Below are 12,274 nucleotides of genomic sequence, written 5' to 3' on the forward strand. Positions count from 1 at the left end.
GACATCTCACAAATTATCGAAGCAGATGTTCGTCGGGTATCTTCAGGGCCCCTCTGGACAGGTTTGTGTGACTGGATCGAAGCATACTCCCCCAGGGCAGGTGTAAACAGATTGTGTTGATGCGGAACATTGTATATACTTGTGACAGGAATATGGGTGGCTGATTTTACTGTTGTCTGGTTTTCCCTTGCACTCTGTACCTGTAACAAGGGTGAAATTGATTATCAGCCGGGATCAGTGACAATATTAATTATTTTCATGGATAGCAATGCTGAACAGCAGAAACGCAAGTTTTAAAAAACTGAAATCTGATTAAAGTAAATGATTATGCTTTCCATTTGATTGTTTTGCTGTACAGGATACTTATTGCCAACGCAATATCACGCATCTTCCTTTCTGCATCAGAAAATCAAGCGATATGTTTTAGCGTTCATTACACAGTGAGTTCATTTTACGCCGCTCTCAGCGCTATTTTAACTATACGACGGCAGTTTGTAAATAATCCAATCTGGACCAGACAATCCAGTGATCAAAATCATGAGCATCTATCTATGCAACTGAGATACGATGATGACGTGTCAACCAAGTTAGCGAGCCTGACCACCCTATCTCGTTAGTCGCCTCTTAAGACAAGCGTGGGTTACTGAAGATCGATTCTAACTCGGGTTGTCGATTGGGTTTTATGAGAAACCAATCGATGACGGGATAAGCGATTTGTTTATTTTGTTTTTTTTTGTTTTTTTTTTGTTTAATGCTACGCTGTCACTGAACAGGACCATTAGGGTGAGGTGGAATAGTCAAGTGGTTAATGCCATCGCTCGTCAAGCGAAGACCAAGGTTCAATTCCCCACATGGGTACAATGTGTGAAGCTCATTTCAGGTGTTGCCCGCCGCGACATTGTTAGAATTGCTAAAAACGGCATAAAACTACACTCACAAACAAGAACATTTCTTAAATTCGGATTCCTTCGAGGCAACAGTCACAAACCAGTCAAAGCATATACCGAACGACATCATCAGCAGCAACAACAACAACAACAACAACAACAACAACAACAACAACAAAAAAACCCAAAAAACCCCAAAACCCGCAAGTTTCCAAAAAATGAAATCTCAAAACATAAGCGTTCATGGTTAAGTCTTCTACTTTTATAGACAAAAATTCAAAAACAAAAAAGACAGAGTTTCGATTTTTTTGCTGTTCAGTATATATACAACCTCCGGCGTTTACTTGGTTTATAGTACAGAGATGCACCACGGGACCTTGTTCAAAGCTTTATCAATATACATATCAGTATCAACACAGTGTTGCTTGAAGCGTCACGTCTTTTAAAGAAATGGTTTCTGTGATGTTTGATATTCCCGCAAGGAATCACACCTTTGTTACGAATACCCCCCGGGGAGTAGTGTTACAAATAGCCACGAGCATTTACTACTGACCGTTTGATTTAATTTAAGACCGATGAATTGCAGACTAGCACAAAGTCTAACGATTACAACAAAACCAAATTTTGCACAGTCATATGAAATTAGAACAGTCTTATGATTTGTCTCACAATTTGGGATACCAAACAAAGCTGTTTTGCAAACGATCACTATTTAGTTGTCGCTGTTCTTAAGGTGGGGGTGACGTCCTGGTGGAGCAGCAGAAGGGGACTGTCATTAGGGATAACTCTTGTCTCTTCATCCAGAGAATGGGCACAACGTCTTGTTTGTAACGATATTCAAGGCTACCTATTGCATCTTCATCTGGTGAAGGGCAAGAAGCCGTCTTGTGTAACGGTATTCAAGACCACCTATTGCATCTTCAAGACCACCTATTGCATCTTCAAGAATATCTATTGCATATTCATCTGATAAAGGACAGGAAGCCGTCTGACCACGACATGTCATGTAACGGTATTCAAGACCATCTATTGCATCTTCAAGACCATCTATTGCATCTTCATCTGATGAAGGGCAGGAAGTCGTCTTTGCACATGTCATGTAACGGTATTCAAGACCACCTATTGCATCTTCAAGACCATCTATTGCTTCTTCATCAAATGAAGGCCAAAATGTTTCGTACGATATTCATCGGCACGCCTTGTCCCTTCGAGAGATAAGACCACGCTATGGTACGTCGCCTCACATGAGTTCGCTTATTTGTTTGTTAATTCGACGCACGCCGTACTCAGTAATATTGTAGCTCTATGGTGGCGATCTATACACCATCGAGTGTGGACTATAAATCCAGTGATCAATATTACGAACATCCACAAACACGGACAAAGTTGTGATTTCTGAAAGTATCATGTGATAAATGACTATCCAAGACCTAATAAACCTTGAATAACCGAGGTAGGTTTCATGTGTAATCAACAATACTTCTATCGTGACATCATTTCAGACAGGGGCGGTGGTGTAGCTAATGGCTCCAGAGTCCACTCGTCACGCCGAAGACCCGGGTTTGATTCCCAATATGAGTTCAATATGTGAAGCCAATTTCTGGTGTCCCCAGTCGTGATAATGCTGGAATATTGATAAAGGTGGCGTGAAACAACACTCACTCATTCATGTCAACTACGTACCTGTAAGAATCAGCAGTTGCGTGCTGTCGCTGTTGTCAGCGACGGACGCGTGAGGATAGTTTTCATTGGACGATACACACTTCAGGACGGATCCATTCCCAGCCATCACGGGGGTGTACACGAAGCTGCTAACCATGTGATTGGAACAGTTCGACTTTTCAGTTGTGTCTTTGGCAATGTTCATTTGAATAAAGTTCGGCATGGAGGCAGGTTTTAGGAACCATAGTATCTTTCCGCCAGGAAAGCCAACGGACCCCTTGCAGTAGGCCAGAGTGGACCTCCCCGCTATCAGTTCGTCCCGGAATGAAAGGGTTGGCTTGCTTGGATGGGCTGAAACAGATGGATTTGATCAACAATGAAACAGTGATATGTACGTTGTTTGTTGTTTGATATCGCACGTAGCAATATTCCCATCTGTATGGCGACCGTGTGTAAATAATCTATTCTGGACCAGATAATCCAGTGATCAACATAATGACCTTCCAACTACGAAACTGTGATACGAGAACAGGTGTCAATCAATCAGCAAGTCAGTGATTCCACTACTGGCAAACAAGGAGAAGTTGCACAGTTGCAAGGGCACAGAACGCATATACGAGACGTTGGCGGTTCACGGATATGAACAAACGCATTTGGTTTTTAAATGGTGGATCAGATATGGGCTAGTGCATGTGCACTGCATGACGATGAAAATGAGTCCGCGCGTAGCGTAGCAGAGGATACAACCTGGGGTCCCTTCGCTCAATGGGTGGCACTCATACATGCTAGTACGAGTCAATTGTCACGTCGGTGCTGTACTTATCCTTGTTTGCCATTAGTCTCCTACGACAAGGGCGGGTTACTTAAGATCAGTTCTAAACCGGATCTTCACGGGTGGACAAGGAAATATATGAATGGATGACAAGGTTGACACATGCAGAGTTTCTGATGCTGATAAAAGCTACAACACAAATGATGACGGCGATGGTAAATAATGAAAATATTATTTGCTTTTAACGTCATAAATAATCTGTTTCTGCGGGTTCGAATACCCCACAACCACCACCACTACCACCACTACCCCCTTTCAAAATTCCTGAATCCTCCCACGAGTTGTGTTTTCTCGAGGTATCGCACCTTTGTTACATCAACTCACTCGTTCACGTTACCACCCTCACTCACTCAAGCAATCATTTTACCATTGACTGTAACAGTGCCAAATTTGCTGATCGTTTCAGAAGCTGTCTTCAGTTGACATCTGTACAATCCCTTATCTTTGCAGGAGACGGCGTAAGCAATCAGCGATACAGCGACCGTTCCGTTTCACCTAGTCACGCTGGGGGTGATGTTGCGAGAGGTCAAGGCTGAATATGACGTCATGGAATGCAGAAATACTGAAACGAGGCTCTCAAATCCACCAGCGACGGTATTGGAGAGGGAGATAGTTAGGTTATATGGTTCAGTCACGTTGGAAGCCATGCACGTTACAAACGGCATGCTCGTGTTCAGAACCGCTGTTGACGTCACCAAAGATATATCTGAAATTTCAAAAAAAGAAAAGCCAACATAATACCGTTTATTTCCTGTTTTTTAAAATGCACAGAACATTAGGTTTGATCCATTCTTTTCTTTATTCCTAGTTTAAATTTAATTAAAATTTAAATGCTAAGTCGTTATTGACTCTCGTTCTCTACTTCATATCGGCGAAATATTTCTGAGTGCGGCGTTAGGCTACAAACAAATCATACTAGCATAAAGATCACCACGCCTTCTCGATCTAGACTGGTCACCGACTGTGCTTGTTTTGCAAAAGATATATGTCGTGTAGTATTTGAACTCTGTCACGATCAAATCCGACCAATGTATTTTGGACTAATGACTGTGCTGAGAGTGTCCATTAACTAACCCCCTGGCCCTTACACAGTTGAGGCTTCTTTATATACTTTAGGAAATCAAAATCAGGGGAATATTTTGATTGCAGTACATCACTGCCTTCTTTCTAAAGAATATAAAACAATTCAATCGAAAAAGAAAAATATAACCAAATCTTACCTGATTTCGATAGTGTGTTGTCGCCATCTTTTTGACAAAACGACATCTCGGCGTTGTAGCACGTGCCTGCGGGACAGGCCACGACTGATGCCGTGCCACCTTGACACATGACGAACTTCTCACAAGTGAAGGGGAAAGGCACGGTGGAGGAAGAGCCCGAGGCAGAGGTGCAGATATTGGCTGGAAATACATTCAGATATTACTCTGACGAGTGACATGGCAAGTCAAATCATCTACGACAACATATGATGATGGTGATGATAGCGACAACGGAGGCACTTCTGTTGTCGCCACTACTACTACTACTACTACTACTACTACTACTACTACTACTACTACTACTACTACTACTACTACTACTACTACTACTACTACTACTACTACTACTACTACTTCCACTAAATAATAATTGAAATAATAATTACTTTATACAGTCCCTATTTCCAGCTATATGCAGCTGCTCAATGGTGCTTTACACGATAGAGGTCACTTTGCTTCAGTTCACCAGTTGTTGATAAAAGAAATGTTTCGAGTTTTCTCTTAAAAGTTGGGAGAGAGTCACTGTTTCTGATGTCGATGGGACCGTGTTCCACAGGATAGGAGCTGCAACTGAGAAGGCACTATCTCCAGCCTTCGTCGATGTTGACGGAACAGCCTGGGTACTACTACTACTACTACTACTACTACTACTACTACTACTACTACTACTACTACTACTACTACTACTACTACTACTACTACTACTACTACTACTACTACTACCACATGGGTACAACGTGTGAGGCCCATTTTCTGGTGTCCCCCACCGTGATATCGCTGGAATATTGCTAAAAGCGGCGTAAAACCAAACTCACTCACTCACTCACTACTACTACTACTACTACTACTACTACTACTACTACTACTACTACTACGGTTCAAATCCCAGATTATCCCTTTACATGTTCAATTTCTAATCTTGATCTTTAATAAGTTATTGTTCATGGTTTCGAATCCTGCTGTACGTTACCTGGAAGAACATGCAAATCACGTGACGCCGTCTTTCTGATGACGTCGGTTGCTACGAAACTATTTTCCGTCAAACAAACAATAGCGGTGTTGTTCCCGTCGTTGGGCGGACTGTAAGTGTAGGTGAGGTTCACGTAATTTTGACACCCCACCCGTCTGAACTCCCGAGTGAGTCCATCACTTGGGCCGATTTCCCAGAGAACGCCAGTTTCCTTGTCCTTGGCCAACAGCAGCATCATTCCCCCGGGAAAACCCACGTTGCCTGTGCACGAGACCTCAGTCCGTTGCCCAGCAACCACCGTCATGGGGGTAGTCAGCGAAGGCGTTGTAGGCACAGCTGGAATTATTCTTAGTCAAATAATCATAATAGCAACAGCAACAATACTAATGGATGAGATTACGAGTTGGATAAGAGTAATTTATCTGCTTGGTTACAATCATAATAGTTATGATAATGACGACAACGTCGATGACGATGACGATGATGATGATGATGATGTCTCGATGTGTGTTTAATGTTGACATACTTATATCGATGTAAATGCTTGAAAGAGTTCATTTAAGATATAGGACATGTGTCCATGGCGGATGATGATGATGATGATGATGATGATGATCACCATCATCATCATCATCATTCGATGTATAATGGTGACTTTGATATAGATATCAAACAGATTCATGAAAGCTCTGTACCTTTCACGGTGACAGTGGAACCCGCCGTTTTTGTTCCTGAGTCTGTGATGAGGTCGCAGTAATAGGTCCCAACATCTTCACAGTTGGCAGGCTTGAAGGCCACAAGGAAATACAGACTCGAGGCTGTGATGTTCCACGTAATCTTCGAGTAAGAAAAGGGTCATAAAATGGTATGACTTCGAGTAAGACAAGGGTAATAGGGCTTGGCTAAAGAGGCTTTGAAACATTGATTGGCATTAAACAACAAGCAAACAAACAAGCCCATCTACCAACTTGCATGGCTGCAATCTGATATATTTAGATATTTACCAACACTTCGGGAACATTTTGAAAGTTTACTATTCATTTGAAAATGGAGGTAATTATCTTACATCCAGTATTTTAGTAGGATCAAAGTGAACTCACTGAGATTTTGTTCGCATCCAGGGCAGTGTCAAGTTGTGGCCTAGACCCCCTGTCAATTCTGAAGATGTCTCTCTTATTTCCGTTCATGTCGACGTGACGTATTCTGACGTACTGCCAATCGTACGGATGCGTGATCCCACAGATGACAGACGATGCCCCGTAGTCAAGCAACGTCTCGGATCCGAACATCTGGATGTCTAAAATACACCGAAGAGTTAGTGAGTGAGTGAGTGAGTGAGTGAGTGAGTGAGTGAGTGAAGATGATAGAAGGGTACGGGTAGGAAAGGGTTTGACTGGCAACTAGAATACTTGCTGGTAGTATGGTGGTCCTGTAAGGTCAACGTCCACATGACAAAGAATTATGCGGGTAACATCACTATGACGCACTATCAAAACATTTTGAGCTTAAAATACTTTAAAATATGTGGATGATAAAAATAACTGTATGATACTGAAGAATAATTTATATCATTCACCCATGGGATTCAGTACTCGTACAGCTGTAAATCGCTCTTCAATGTGCTCTTCAATGGCATTCGGGTACAAAATTCTTTATAACTGCTCTGTACTCAAAACTCCATTTCAGCCGCTTAATAGCGGTACATATGAAACTAGTGACATGTGCATGTCAGTATTATGTTCATGCGAATGATATCCAAGAAATACAAAATAAAATGCCAGCCTATTTCTAAACGAAGCTGTGAAAATGTTAGGCTGAACTAATTGGGAAGACCAATCCATATTTAGAGAAGGTTCATCTGGAAACTGTTTTAGGGATGTCATAATCATTTGTATTTACAATTAAAGCAATATTGCCTTTTAAAGCAAACTAACTATTAATACTTTGCTTATACAAATATTAAACTAAGGGTTTACCTGTCAAAAATGACAAATGTGGCCATATAACAGTCATTTCTGGTTTTCACTATTCAAAAATTGGTAACCTTTTGAGGAAAACAAAATGCATGTTTTCCAAAAAACGCATACGTCCTGTTTAAAGTGAAAGGTAATTTCAATGATGGTTTTGTTTGTAAAGTAAAATAGTAAAAAGTATTAAACCAAATTATGATAGTTGATGTTTTTGGAAAGATTTCCTATGAGACAACCTATGTTGGCAAAACAACTGTGCGGCGCTTAATTTCTATTCACAGTATATATAAATCATTCTTGAATGTCACACTTATTTTTATCATGCACAAATTAGAACCATTTAGGCTCCAAACGTTTTGACTGCGGCTCGTTTCTTACTTGTCTGTGGAGGTGGAGTAGTCGGTGGCGATGTAGTAGTAGTTGTAGTGGATGCTGTTGATGTAGTTTGTGTAACTGTTGAGGTCGTTGAGGTAGAGGAGATCGGCGTAGATGTGGCGGCTGTTGTAGTGGATGTAGTTGAAGAAGGCTTTGATGACCTCGAAGATGGTAATGGCGGTGGTGTCGTCGTGAACGGTGAGATAGTTGAAGATGATGACGTTTCAACATCACCAACATTCTTCAGGGTGTCTCCTTGCCCCAATGCTTCAGCTGGTGGTAAAAGAAAATATCCAGTTGCCAGCATCATGAACATCGATCTTTGGGATTAAATGACATGACCATTATGATACAATGACATGTGGCAGACAAGTCAGCGAACCTGACTACCTGATAGCGTTAGTCGCCTCATACGAAAACCATGGGTTAGTGAAGGTCAGTCCTAACTTGGATCTTCATGGATCAGGAGCAAAAGAATGTATGCAAGTGGAATTGATTAAAAGATTACAAACGTTATATGAGTTACTGGAGTGTATACTCTGCAAGCTTACATACCATGGCAAAAGTGTAATGCAGGCTACACGTTTTGGAACATAACCTAGCGTTATGAACACAACCACTCGTCACCAATGTTATAAGTGAGTGAGTGAGTTAGATTAGTTTCATACCGCTGTCATCTGACGATAACACAAAATATCGGGTTACAACCGAAAATCAAAAAGTGAATTTTGGATTTTAATTCACTATTACAGGGGACACGACTCTGTGCAACTGAACTCCTGAGACCCGTGTGCCTCTTTGCATTAGTGAGTGAGTTTAGTTTTATGCCGCATTTAGCAATATTCCAGCAAGGCGAAGGGCACCAGAAACAGCCTTCCCACATCAAAAAAGTTACTGGTACTTGCTGGTAATAATGAGGGTCCTGAAAAGCATTGACATGCTAGCCCTTTCCTAAAATTTGAAAGTAAAAACTCAGCAAAGGATTACAGAAAAAGTAACATACCATCAAATAAATAAATAAATAAATAAATAAATAAATAAATAAATAAATAAATAAATAAATAAATAAATAAATAAATAAATAAATAAATAAATAAATAAATAAATAAATAAAGCAACAAAAAACAAACAAACAAATAACAAAAACAAAAACCCAAACAAATATAACACATATCTGAGTTCAAAAAACGTCACTGTTGTAATTCACATGCCTGACCCGATTCTTAATAGCCGCGGGCTAGCAGGCCGGTGGCTATCTCGCGTAATCTGCGTATGTAAGAAACGCGCACATGCTCATGGTGAAATCGGTATTGTACAATCGACTCTGCGTTAAGTACTGAATGTTGTGTCACGGCTGTAGATCTGGTTGTGACGCATCTATTAATGCATGCATCAGTACCCTTCAGATGTTCATAGATATTCTCGATACCTTTGTACGCATGGGAGTAGCCGAAGGCATCGCTGTCTGTGGGCATGCATTTCGTGTTTCATGATTTCATGATGATAATCGCCTTGAGACAGTAAATGGTTTCCGACCAACGCAAGTTCTCCTAGAGATATAAAGAAACTAATTTTGTCTGAATACGCCCGTACATGACAGTAAAACCAGCTTAATGTTATGTTTGAAACACGACGAAACGGAACCTTACATATCCGGGTTAGAACCGGTCTACAGCAACTTATGTTTGTTGTAAGAGGCAACCAACGGGATCGGGTAGTCAGGCTCTCTGACTGATATGTCCCTGCTGCGTAGATTGATTCTTATGCTGTTGATCAATTGTTTGCCTGGTCCTGACTCGATTATGTACTGACCGCCACCATAGACCTGGAACATTGCTTAGTGCGGTGTAAACAACAAAGAAAACAAAACTATTTGGAAAAAAAGTACTAGAAATTGTACTTTACTAAGAAAGTGAAATCCCAAATATGGCATATGTTGAAATCTATTTGGACATGACACAAAATCTCCATCAACGCGAACGTAACTAGCAAGATCATCTTTAGACAGGTAGTCTTACCTGTTGCTTCTCCATTTTTTAAAACAACTATTGGGACGACGATGGCGACAACAGTTACGACAGCAACGACCAGTGTCATGATGATACATCTCTGTCTAGAGGGCGCTCTTTGCTGAGATGAAGCCGGTGCTCCTTTCCTCTTCTCAAACTCCCCTCGACGATTTGTGCTGTCATCAATATCGTCATACTGGGATTCCGGTAGGTAGATTTCCAGGTTTCCGAATACTTTTGCATTTGTGCTCAGATCAGAACTCTGAAACAATGGTTCTTGCTTGGCTCAAAATACAGACCATGGTAACTTTTCTGTTGTTTGTTTTTTCAACGCCGCACTCAGCAATATTCCAGCTATATTATGGCAGCCTGTAAATAATCCAGTGATCAACATCATGAGCGTCGATTTACGTAATTGGGATACGATGACATGAGACAGCCAAATCAGCGAGAGTGACCAACTTATCACGATGACCGCCTCTGACGACCAATCTGAAGGTCTTCACTGATCAGGAACAAAAGAATGTGCGCAGCTGAAAATTGACTAAACTAATGTTTTGGGACATAACTCATCGTGATGACCACAACGACCACTCGTCACCATTTTTATGACTGAGATTAGTTTTACGCCGCAGTTAACAATATTCCAGCAACATCACGGAGGAAGGCCACCAGAAGTGGGTTACATGTATTGTACCAATGTGTGGAATTGAACCCGGGTCTTCGGCGTGACGAACGAACACTTTAACCACTAGGCTACCCTACCGCCCCCAATTTTATGAATCATAAACACATATGACAGAGGACGTTCTTTTTGATGGGGAGATTCCTAAGCCGAAAGGCTTAGATGTAAGCGACGTTGTGGTCGACAGGGGTTGTCTCGGATTTCTACCCAGCGTGTTCAGAGAATGAGTGTGTGAGTGAGTGAGTGAGTTCAGTTTTACGCCGCACTCAATAATATTCCAGCTATATGGCGGCGGTCTGCAAATAATCGAGTCTGGACCAGACAATCCAGTGATCAACAACATGAGCATCGATCTGCACCGATGACATGTGTAAACCGTGTCAGCGAGCCTGACCACCCGATCCCGTTAGTCAACTCTTACGACAAGAGTACTCGGCTTTCATGGCAAGCATGGGTTGCTGAAGGCCTATTCAAACCCGGGGACCTTCACGGGTCGTGTTCAGAGAAAATTAACGTCACTATCTGTTAGTCGCAATGATGAATTATAACGAAACGGTTAAACATTTAAGACTTTAAAATTTTACATACCTTCCTGTGTGGATCAATAAATCTTTCCGGGGAATAACCATTGTGATACTCTTGAGGACGAAAGGGATCAGACCTTTGTCTGTTCATGGTATACGATGTGAATGACAGCTAATGACATGCGAAAGTCGTGACATTGTGGTAACCTTGTTATAAATGCTCACGTCCCCTCATGACGCCATATCTCTTCATAACCTTACCGCGTTAATATCACAGTGATCTCAGTAAACTGCACCGATAACAAAGATAGGTATCTATATAACGTGTTATCGTCATCTTATACACAATTTGATCGTGGGATATTGGGATATTCTGTATTGAGATACCCTGAAGGTATAGGCTGGACGCATTGGGCATAAACAGGTGTAGCCATTGGAAGAGGCGGTTAGGAGAGACTGCTGGTTGGGAAGATGCTTGGCGGATGCCTGTGAGGTTTATGGCGATAATATTACACATACACCTAGGGGCTTCAATATGGCTTTGTTCAACACATAATAACATGATAAAAGTGATAACACGAAAGCGAAAGAGAGAATGGGGGAGGGGGGAGAAGGGGGGAGGGAGAGAGAGGGGGAGAGAGTGAGGGGAGAGAGAGGGGAGAGAAAGAGAGGGAGAGAGAGAGAGAGCGAGAGAAGGGGAGAGAGAGAGGGGTGAAGGAAAACACACAGAGAGGAGTAAGAGATGCAAAGGAGAAAGAGAGACAGACGCCAGAGGAGAGAGATAGGGAGAAGAGAGGCAGAGAGAGAGAGAGAGAGAGAGAGAGAGGGCTAAGGGAAGGAAGAGACGAGAGGGATAGAGAGAGATGGAATATTAGGCCAGTATCATGCTGATAATTGCATTCCATTTTGACAAGCGAAACACTCATTCACACATTATACTCTCTTATCCCAATAAATTGTCGGAAAAAGGGTTTAGCTGAGCTCTGATCCGATATGAGCAAATCAAGGTCTTGATGAATGTTTTTGATGGTCATGCTGATGTGTTGTGTGCAGTTCTTGTAATGTCTGAGGTGGCGCGTTGGTTTGTTTCAAACATTTCCC

The 12,274-nt window shown here is 41.7% G+C and overlaps 1 pseudogene; it reads right to left on the reverse strand.

Moving 5' to 3' along the window:
* On the reverse strand, positions 1–11,324 carry LOC137282369 (uncharacterized; annotated as a pseudogene).
* Between the last annotated feature and the right edge of the window lie 950 nt (positions 11,325–12,274).

Source organism: Haliotis asinina, chromosome 4 (assembly GCF_037392515.1).
Source record: "Haliotis asinina isolate JCU_RB_2024 chromosome 4, JCU_Hal_asi_v2, whole genome shotgun sequence".
Lineage (NCBI taxonomy): Eukaryota > Metazoa > Mollusca > Gastropoda > Lepetellida > Haliotidae > Haliotis > Haliotis asinina.